This window comes from Odontomachus brunneus, unplaced genomic scaffold, assembly GCF_010583005.1.
Source record: "Odontomachus brunneus isolate Ranch 3 - 2012 unplaced genomic scaffold, Obru_v1 Obru_scaffold_086, whole genome shotgun sequence".
NCBI lineage: Eukaryota > Metazoa > Arthropoda > Insecta > Hymenoptera > Formicidae > Odontomachus > Odontomachus brunneus.
This window is the reverse complement of record NW_022639536.1, coordinates 1,419,617-1,431,002: the sequence shown is the minus strand read 5'-3', so window position 1 is coordinate 1,431,002 and position 11,386 is coordinate 1,419,617. Positions and strand designations below refer to the sequence as shown.

The following is an 11,386-nucleotide window of genomic DNA, read 5'->3' as shown; positions in this document are numbered from 1 at the left end:
AACGTTTGTTTTCTGATGAAGTTAGGAGCGCATCAAATGATCACACGATTGTGATCCACTATTCGCGAGTCTGCATGGTAATTTGTTATAACAGAAGCAGAAGTGATAACCAACACAACTTATCTCTCAGAGATATCCAAAAGACGTCTAAAAGAAATAAGATGTCTTTTAGATGCCTTTTTAATCCTAGGTACTTATTTTTCGCACACGTAAATGCTACACTGGGGTCTGAAGGACCCCAGCTACTTTTTTTATTATAACTCCGATAAAAATCACCGTATTTTGACTTTTTTCCGATTGTTAATAGACTGAAAAACACATATATTTATTAAGAATTAGAATTAAATCATAATTAAGAATTAAAGCATCACATAATTAAGACGTGTTAAAACATTAGAATTATTCTTAAATCCAAAGGAAACGTCATTTTATTATAATAGCTTGAAAAACTATTTTACTATAATAGCTTGCATATCTTTTTTGGTAATAGAGATAATCGAAAAGTTTTCAGATTTTGAAAGGACATGTTTCAAAGAACAAAGAAAAAAATCATCATGATAATATTGGAATATTATCATGAAAATTATAAGATTCCAAGATTAACGATTTTTTATATTTCTATTTTTTGGCGGTTTTGCAGACAGGTATAAGAGTTAGGATTTTTGTTAAAAAATACAAACTCAATAACTTGTAATGCATGTAATAAAAACAGAAAAAGAAAAACGTCAATAATTTAAAAGCGACAAATAACATTCACCCAACAAGGCAGTATTATTTTGGGCGTTTAGTCCATGTGTTTTTGTCTACCAATAAAAATTAGTTCTTTTTTTTACATTACTTATTTAATCTGACATTTTTTAGAATATTTACACATATGAATTCGAATAAAATTAATTACAAAATATACTTGCAAAAAAAGTTGCACGAAGTACACACTGGGGTCTGGGAGACCCCGGGCTTACTTTACGTGTGAATTATCATAAAACCGACAGATAATTGACTGCTCCGACAGTTGCTATCTATAAAGGAGACTTCAAATTTTTTTCATACGGTCGTATCTTCCTTACTTATTCTTTCTACTAATACTAAAAGAGTTCCAAACTTTGCTTGGGGTCTCGGAAACCCCAGTATATACCAGTATATACCTCAGTGTATACCTAGGGTTAACACAAACATATATTACAAGACTATTAACTCTCTAAATTTCGCTTATGTAAAATATCTATGAATAGTATGTACTAAAGAATATAATTCTGCGCATGCGGATATGGTCAGTACGTCACTCCATGTTTGTTTACATATTTCATTTATATTTTATATAGTTCTATTCTGTACAATATAGAAAAATAGATTAAATTACATGTAAATAATACATATATTTAATAATACTAGTGAAATGTGTCATAGTTTTTAGTGCCATAGCACCATGAAAAAAGATGGAAATCTAATCACTTTAAGATAGGAATTAAGAGCAATTCAAAGACACCTAAAAGACGTCTAAAAGACTCTTAAGGAGATGCTGAAGCTGAAAACTTTACCGACAGAACACTGACATTTTTCTGCAAAGTTTACGTCGTATTGATTACACAGAATTACAAATGCTTTTACGCAATGAAAGTGCGTGCAAAAATAAATAGGAGCATTGCTCGATATGTGACGGAAACGAACAAAAAAATTTTAATGTAAAATCTGAAGCTATCAGTTAGCGTAATATTTGCCTAATCCAAAAGTTCCGCAGCTTGTATATACCGAAAGTGTGGATGTTCCAAACAGAAAAATTTTGAAGAACATTGCTCTACCTTCGCATCTGCATTTGGAAGCTTAAAAATATCGAAAAAGTTTGCAGAAAGATTTCTACATATATATGGTTAGATTTTCCGTTGAAGATGTCTAAAACAAAGCAATACATATTCGTGTAAGTTCTATATAAGAAATACAAAAAAATAGCGTGATTATGTTAGTGACGATCGTCTCTGCATTATCGATATTGTTCGAGTTCATTATCGACTCCAGCATCCCTTTAAGGGGATACTGAAGCTAAAAACTTTACCGATAGAACACTGACATTTTTCTGTAAAGTTTACGTCGTATTGGTTACATCGAATTACAAATGCTTTTACGCAATAAAAGTACGTGCAAAAATAAATAAGAGCATTGCTCGATATGTGACGAAAACGAACAAAACATTTTTAATGTAAAATCTCAAGCTCCCTTATAGAAAAGTATTACTAGCTATGATAAATTGACCAGTAATAAATAATAATTTTATTACTCGTACGAGTAATGAAATTATTGAACGACAGTAATTATCACTGGCCAAATTATTACTTATCAGTATTAAATTTCTATAAAGGTCTGTCAGTTAGCGTAATATTTGTCTAACCCAAAAGTTCTGCAGCTTGTGTATATCGAAAGTGTGGATGCTCCAAACAAAAAAATTTTGAAGAACACTGCTCTATCTTCGCATCTGCATTTGGAAGCTTAAGAAAAAGTTTGTTAAAAGATTTCTATACATATATGGTTAGGTTTTCTGTTGATTAGAGTAAAACAAAGTAACATATATTCATGTAAGTTCTGTATATACAAGAAATACGAAAAGGATAGCGTGATTATGTTAGTAACGATCGTCTCTGTATTATCGATATTGTTCGAGTTCGTCATCGACTCCAGCATCCCTTATAGAAATATCATACTAAGAATCATTGATAATTACTTATTTTCAGTATTAAAAATACTGGATAATAAGTAATTATCAATGATTCTTAGTATGATATTTCTATAAGGGATCTCTTTGAATAAAATGGTTGTTGAAATGTTTCCAAGATTTCTCTTACAAGTTTGTGTTATCTGAGACTTTTATTACATTTTATTCTATCAGATCTTTGTTTTATCAGATAAGATATATAATAAAGGGTCAACTGATTACATTTGGTTACTGAAAAAAACGTGTACAAACTGTCCTGAAAACGAATATTTATACTGCGTTATGTATACCTTTCCATTCCCTAGATCCAGAGTTTCGACTTTGTAAGTATACAAGGTGTCTGACAATGATTGACACATCATACGTTGTGTACAGGTAGATTTAATCAAGCTAAACACAAAATTCCTCTATTATTTAGTAAATAACCACATAAAATTTTGAATTGTTAATTAAAGAAGATCGATGAATGCGATCACGCTCAATACGGTAGATGAGCTGTGTCGACGTCGTTAGTACATTAGTTCAAACTGAACAAAAGGTCTTCTACAATTTTGCAAATGACTGTAGATTTTTAGTTATTAATAAAAGAAAATTGATGCATTATTATACACCATTATTATTGCGCATGATTATACACCAATCTTCTTTAATTAATAATTAAAAATATATTTCAAAATGGTAAAGGATTTTTTCGTTCAGTTTTTAATCTAATGTACATACAAGCACACGAAGGCACATCGCTATCACAGATGATTTACCGTATCGTGCGTGATCATTTACTATTTATTTTAGTAAATGATCACGCACGATACGGTAAATCCATGTAGGACAAATGTTGAAATACATTCTAGAGATGACCCGGAGATATCTGGACATCTTTAAGAAGTCACCAGAAAAAAATATAGCATCTTCAGCAAAACAGTTTAGTTCAAGCATCTGATAAAGATAATTAAAGATCTTGTATTATATAAGAAAATAATACTTTAACAAAAGTTAACAAAAGTTAACAAAAGTTACTTTCGTTTACTCTAAATTTCTGGAGTGGAGTGAGACTTCATTCTAAGGTAGTGAGAATTTGCCAGTCGAAGTTAGAGTAAGAATTTTACTCCAAACGAGTGAGAACTCACTCCAAGCGAGCAATATTTTCACTCGTTCGGAGTGAGTTCTCACTCTAACTTCGACTGGCACAATTTTCGATATTTTTGGAGTTCATGATCCACTTCAACATCGTCTTAAAATGTATTTTGTTATTGTATCAAAAATATTTAAATGAATGTTGCTTTATGAATAAAATAAATAATAATAATAGTAATGGTAAAATTATATCATAATTATATCATATTTTCAACTAAAAATTTATTATTTTTCTTAAATTATTCGTAAGATTAGTAGATTATTCCTAAGATTAGTAGATTATTCCTAAGATTAGTAGATTGTTCCTAAGTTAGTATATAATGATTTTACCAGACATTTTATCCATTTTATTGATTCTACATTTTATCGTATTTAAAAATACACGCTTATCACTGGTAGGATTTAAGTCTAGATTTTTATGTCATTATCACTTACTTTATCTACTTAACCACTTCATTAGTTGACAGATGTTACATATTGTCTATATATAGTCTAACTATAATCTGCATATAGTCTACATATAGTCCAACGCATTATATACTTTCCCAATAGTAATAATTTAATGCTATAAAAAATTCAATTTATATAAAAAATTATATTTTTTCATAGTTCTATTGTTAATTTAATTAGAACTATAAATAAGATCGGATAATTTCCTTCTATTCAGATTAATAATAACATTTAGCTTTTTACACAAAGTGTCACAATACTTGTGCGCGGAAAAGTAGTAGAATACATTGTGCAACATTAATTACTTACAGAGTCGAATGCTCGATATTCACGTGTAAAACTAAATTATTTGTTTGAAAAAACAAGATAATTTTGATAATACTATCAGAAATTTTTCTTATATATAAAATTTATATTTTAGTACATAAAAAACAAGACTATGTTCGTAAGGCAGTTTTATAAGGTACTCTTTTAGTTTATAGAAAAAAAAACATTTTTATTATACATTCCTTAACAAATTAACTAAAATGTTTCATTTTTGAACATATAGTTGAAAAACCAAATGATTCCGTTAAAGCAGAAAAATATATTTAATACTCTAAATTTTTTGGAGTGAGACTTCTCCAAGGTAATGAAAATTGTGCCAGTCGAAGCTAGAGTGAGAACTCACTCTGAACGAGTGAAAATACTGCTCGCTTGGAGTGAGTTCTCACTCGTTTGGAGTGAAATTCTTACTCTAACTTCGACTGGCACAATTTTCACTACCTTGGAATGAAGTCTCACTCCACTCCAGAAATTTAGAGTGAACGAAAGTAACTTTTGTTAACTTTTGTTAACTTTTGTTAAAGTATTATTTTCTTATATAATATAAGATTTTTAATTATCTTTATCAGACGCTTGAACTAAATTGTTTTACTGAAGATGCTACATATTTTTTTCTGGTGACTTCTTAAAGATGTCCAGATATCTCCGAGTCATCTCTAGAATGTATTTCAACATTTGTCCTACATGGGTAATTAAAAAAAAATAGTAAATAATCACGCGCGATACGGTAAGTAGAAATAATTGTCACTAATACGATCATACGATCATTTTCGTATTTCTTATACATATAGATCTTATATAAATTTATACTGCTTTGTTTTATTACGTGTACTAAAGAAAATATAAACACGAATATATAGAAATCTTTCTGTAAATTTTTCGTATATTTTTTGGCTTCTAAATTTAGTTGTAAAGATACAAAAATGTTTCTTGAAATTTTCGTTAGCACAGCAAATACATAATATGTACAAGCTGCAGAACATAATTTTAAATTTTTTTATTGTCTTTATCACATATTGAACAATGCTTCAATTCATTATTGCATGTTATCTTTCATACTTTCAGTGTGTAGAAGCATTTGTAAGCCTATACAACCAATATATATATATAATGTAAACTTTTCAGAAAAAAGTCAGTATTTCGTCAGTAAAGTTTTCAAGTATGGTATGCCCTTAACACTTTTTGCTTACTATAGCAAAAGTATTAGAAACAAAAAATATATTATTTATAGGAATAGTAAACAGAGATATTATTTATAGAAACGAGACAGTTTCGACATACATTTAGACATAGATTTAAATTTATTTGATTATTTTGTCGTTGTAACCAAATTTTAGTTTGTAGAATTTTAAACATTCTTTCTAGTATGTGCTTAGTTTAATAAGTTTTAGCTGTACACAATGAATGTGTCAATAATCGTCAGATAGCCTATATATATAAGGCTGAAAATTGAGTAACTCTTGACTTAAGAACTGAGGCATACATAACGCATTGTGTACACTCGTAGTCGAAAATGTTGTCTGTTTTTTTCTTTTTGGAAATTTCGGAACCTATCTGTCTTATCCCATGAGAGAACTCTTTTATTGGAAAATAAATTCTTTCATTAGTTAAGAAGGATAGGTTCCTAAACTTACAAAAAAAAAACCAGATAATTATTTGTTCATCACGAGTGTACATATTTGTTTTTGCATAAATCATTAGCGTAAAATTATCACAGTGATAGATTATTGCTGTAGACATATTGTTCCCGTTATCCTGGATAATCAATAAATTATAAATCAATAGAAAAATTTTTATAATTATGTGTTATAACCGTGTCATAACCGATTACCACGCAAATCTATAAGAAGTGGCTTGCAATAACGACTATTTGATACGTTTATAACTTTATGGGGGAGGATGTGTTCAAATCATTGTGCAAACAAGTGTACATCGCCAGAAACTGCGAGTTAGAACCGTGGCGGTGAAAAATAGCCGAGAGTGGCGCAAGGTGGATTCTTGGCGGGGTCGAGTTAAATTGAATCGCGCGAGACGGCGCAGCTGATTGGCCGCGCCATGTTATTATCGCGAGGCATCGATATAACGGATTCTCGTTCGAGTGTAACATGGCGCGCACTTCGTGTGCGCGCTCTCGCGTTCGCCTCTCGCCTTCCTTCTAGTTAATTCCGCAGCTTCGCGAGAGAGGAGCGGATCGGCTATCTCGTCTTCTATCCTATGACGATGTGTCACTAGTCTCGCGAGACGAAACGACCTATCGTCGTCGTTATCAGCACGCGTCGCGTCGGCCAGCTTCCGTAATCGCGCGCGCCGCCGAACATGCGTGAATGGGAGCGAGCTGGCGAGTGAGATAGCGTGAGAGAAGGAGAGACGGAGACGCACCTGCGTGCCGCGACGCGCAGCTGCGACCTTCGACGCCCTTGTACCGCCGGCGGCCGCTCCGGCGGGAGAGACGCAGCCGTCATTTTTACGCGAGACGTACGGCCAAGTAGAGGTCCACGCGTGGCTGCTCCGTCAACGTCAAGTGGCTGCCGTCACTTCTGTGTCTCGCGTAAACAAGGGAAGAGTGTCGCGGCTTTCGCTCGCCGGGATCGCCGTCGTCTGCGGAACCGAGGAGACCGGAAGCGCGGAAGTGTCTCGTCGAGAGCGGCAGACGTAGTACAAACGTGCGTGCGCGCACGCGTCAGTGCGTTAGTAGTCGACGTTTTTCTCGTCGGGTGTAAAGACGAAGAAAAGGAGGACGAGGACGTTTCCCGGGGTGTCGGTGAGTACGTGTGTTTGTTTGTGGAGAAAGGGTTTATTTGAACGTCGTATGAGAGACAAAATGTGCGCTGTTACGTGAGAAATTGGGGAACGTTGCGTAGGGAAGCAACGTCGTGCAGAATTGTGAATGTTATGTAAAAGACGGAGGAGTTTTGTTTAGGAAGATACATTCTTTTATTATATAGAGGGTATAGTAAAATTATTTTTTATTTAACACTGAAACACCACACACTAATGATTAACGTTCTACTTCTGTTAGAGCGGTCAAAATGACAGATTTCTAAGAAAATTCCTAGCGCAAGGGGGAAAATATTTATAGTTTTTTTCAACGTCAATTCAAAATATAAAATAAACAGTTCTAGATCTGAGTAATTTTTACCAGAAATCCATCACTTTTACTGCTTTGGTAATTTTAGTGTCAACGAAATTTTATTTTGCACTCGTGACGAAGAGATGATTTCTGTGGAGGAATTATTTTTCTACATCTCTAATAATATACCTATCTAATATTTCGATATTTATCTAATAATAATGTAGTGCTAATTTGTTCACTCATATAATTTTTGCAATTTTTTGAGGGAGAAAGCTCTCTTTATCCTGCATTATATAATTTCGAAGATTCCGCGAATAAAAGTGTCGATATGCCAAGGTGGCTATTCTCGGTTTGTTTGTTTCGTCAGCCATTAACCCTCCGCGGGAGCGGAGAGCCGGCGGGGATGAATTCAATGTAAGGGGTTTACGTAGATCGACGCAACGATATGACTCGCCTCGCGGAGAGTTTGCTACGTAAGCATTAAACTGCTCGTTCCGACGACTTGTTTGATTATATCTGCCTTATTCATCTGCCACGAGCGCATTGCAATTTCAGCGCATCGATTTTGATATCGGTAATGAACGCGGTTGCGTGATGACATCGACAGAAGACATTTCGCCGGGATGCGCCTCGAGAGAGATAATCTCTCCGTCTCTGTTTGCAGCGAAGGAACGCAACTGTGTGTCATATTTATCATTTTTATCCCTGCTTCGAAGAGGGCTCAAACTTTCGCGGCTTTGGCTTCGTCTTCGTACACGTCAATGAAGACTATAAAGCTACAAAACAAACTTCCTAAATTTCTTGAAGAAGGATGTCATTCGAAGAGTCAAATCACTCAAGTCATTTTTCACTCATGGATCCAGATAGACGTGAATTTCACAGCAACTATATTGATCGATTTGTGAAGGTCACGTTCCTTATAAGTAACTCATAGCATTCAAATTTATCATGTAAAATGCCGAGATAAAAATACGAAAAGAATAAACAATTTACTCAAAACAATATATCGTGTAAAACATAATATGAAAATATGGGAGTGATTTCTAGTAAATTTGTTGCTAAAATGATATAACAACGATTAAATTTATTAAAACTTATTAAAATTTATCAAAATAATCAAAATATCTATCAAATTATCAAAACTCGGAACAACACATCATGCAAAATGTAATATGAAAATAAATATGTTACCTTTCACAAAAAATTTATTGCTATATAACATATTTATTGCTATATAACAACAAATAATAAATATTGTTGTAAAAACAAATAATAAACTTACATCATCTTGTGATGTAATTTTAATGTTTTATTCGATATAGTATTTTTATTCCATAAATGTTAAAAAAGATATAATGTTTTCATCATCGATTGCCTCATGTTGCGACAGTCATGAAAATATATCTAGGGAAAGAGGGTAAGAGAGGTAAATTCTTTCTATTCTAAATCGTTGAGTGAATTTTTTGTTGAGTGAAATGGAAGAATACTGGAATAAATACACTCTAATCGATTAAAATATTCGCTCGTGTGGAGTCAGAGTCTACTCTATAAGCTGAAGTAGGACATTTATTTTTATTCCGAAGCGAAATTTGAATCCTAATTTTGACTTCAACTTTCTAACATCTATATATGTCCGAAGAATCCGTATATGAGTAACACATGGAAGCTAAAATCCTACTTACTTAGATAGATTTTCATTATCACGACGTGAGACAATTGATGATGAAAATCTTATAATTATTTTTATTTTAATAATTACATTTATGAAATAAATATACTGTGTATTGGATTAATTACTAAATTTACATCAATAACTAATTTTTTGTTGTATTGATGCAGCAACAATTTGCTAAAAGTTACACTGAAATTTTTATACATTACATTTAACATTATATATTATTTAGAGCAAATTTTTCATTATTTTCTTTATATTTTTTTCATATTTCTATTTGGTCTGTCTATTTAGTTTAATATGAGTGCAAGTTGATCAGTCAGAGACTTAACATTGTTGAATTTCGTGATTTAACATACGTAAAGTTGTTGCAAAGTTTATGTATACCAGTCTATCGAGGTAGCGTCTATAAGTGGCAGAAAATACCATTTGTAGATTCTAAAGAGGATATCTCGAAAAAGTTAATAGGTTAAACAGAATCAAAAGAGATTGATATATATGATATAAATTTCAAAGTATCAAAGTCGTTAAAATAGAATATTGAGGTCGGAAGTAGGGTTAAAATTTCGACGCGGGACAATTTCAAGCGACAGTATTTTTTCTGCGGAAGTATTTTTACTTTGACTGAATTATGACAAATTAATGAACTACTTTGTGATATATTAATTCGTCATAATTATGACGTATTACTGTATGATGTATTGTAGTGTATTAATTCGTCATAATTATGAGGAACTTATAGAATTATGACTCTCATTTCGAGTGAGATTTCGCTAAAATAAAATTGAAAGAGAATGGAGAAAGGCCAAAAGGGAAAAACTTGAACGATTTTCTCGGCCCTCGTTATTCTCTCATGGATTAATGAGAGAATGCAACACACGAGGGCCGAGCGCAAGAAGTTCACCGATTAGACAAGCTATCGTGGTCTGACGAACCGCGATCCACCAATCGCGAGTGCCGTCGAGTCTCTTCTCAGCGCGAAAAACATTCGACAGATCCGCGAGGCCTTCGACGTATATCTCGCAGGAGAGATTGCAATTGCTCCCACGGCAAACACCAACCTCTACGAACGGACGAAAATAAACGCGCGATACAGCCTTACACGCACGAGCAGATCGAGAACGATCTACGGCCAATGATCCATCGCGCGTCGTTGCTGCAATCGAGCGTGATTTTCGCGCTGCGATATTTCTTTTCAGTGAAAATGGGAGGGCGGGGGGAGATGGACGAACATGTTTTCGGCGGCGGAGGTGAGTATAGATGCGAGGCCGGATTGCACTTCGTTCAAATTAGTTACGTGGATTCTTCCCCTCGTGGAAGTATACACACAAAAGGAATGAGACGATAATATAACAGATGGAAATTAGTTTTTGCCGTTTGTGCCGAACGTGCGGCCAAGTAACAGGCGAACGTCATTTGAATCGCAACTCACGCTGACATCGACATGGCCGGCGCAGTTTACAATTTAGACGTCTCTCTTCGTGGCCAACAGTTAGATGTTTCTTCTCCAAGCACAGTGTGCAATACCGCGAATACCGTTTGCAGATCGAGCACGCATTCGACTCGATCCCGATCGTCACGCGATTAGCGCAGTTTGTAATCCAAGTTATATATATAGTAATAGGTAGACAAGTGTGTGTAAATTTAGCAATAACTTTATTACTTGATTTGTAAAGGTTACATCCCTTATGACCGTATATTCGGAGAAAAAGACATGGAGTGGTGGTAAACATATAAGTTATATGAGTTTTATATGTACAATTTATATATATATATATATATATATATATATATATATTTAATAAGCTGTTTTATAATTATTGTAACTAAAACTGTTATGAAGTATGAAAAAAGTTATGAAAACACACACTATATATATATATATATATATATATATATATATATATATATATATATATATAGTGTGTGTTTTCATAACTTTTTTCATACTTCATAACAGTTTTAGTTACAATAATTATAAAACAGCTTATTAAATATATATATATATATATATATATATATATATATA

At 33.1% G+C, this 11,386-nt stretch overlaps 1 protein-coding gene across 3 annotated transcripts in view; it reads left to right on the top strand.

The window, feature by feature from the left end:
* The first annotated feature begins 5,538 nt into the window (after positions 1–5,538).
* Positions 5,539–11,386, top strand: part of LOC116847997 (glycogen-binding subunit 76A) — a 119,164-nt gene continuing 113,316 nt past the window's right edge. Inside the window, exons 1-3 of one of the 3 annotated variants that reach the window (XR_004378887.1) lie at positions 5,539–7,373; positions 8,053–8,158; positions 8,241–11,215. The gene's annotated coding sequence lies outside the window, so the exon portion shown is untranslated. Of the gene's footprint in view, positions 7,374–8,052; positions 11,216–11,386 lie in introns of those variants that run through there. The other 2 variants (XR_004378886.1, XM_032823656.1) reach the window with 2 other exon arrangements.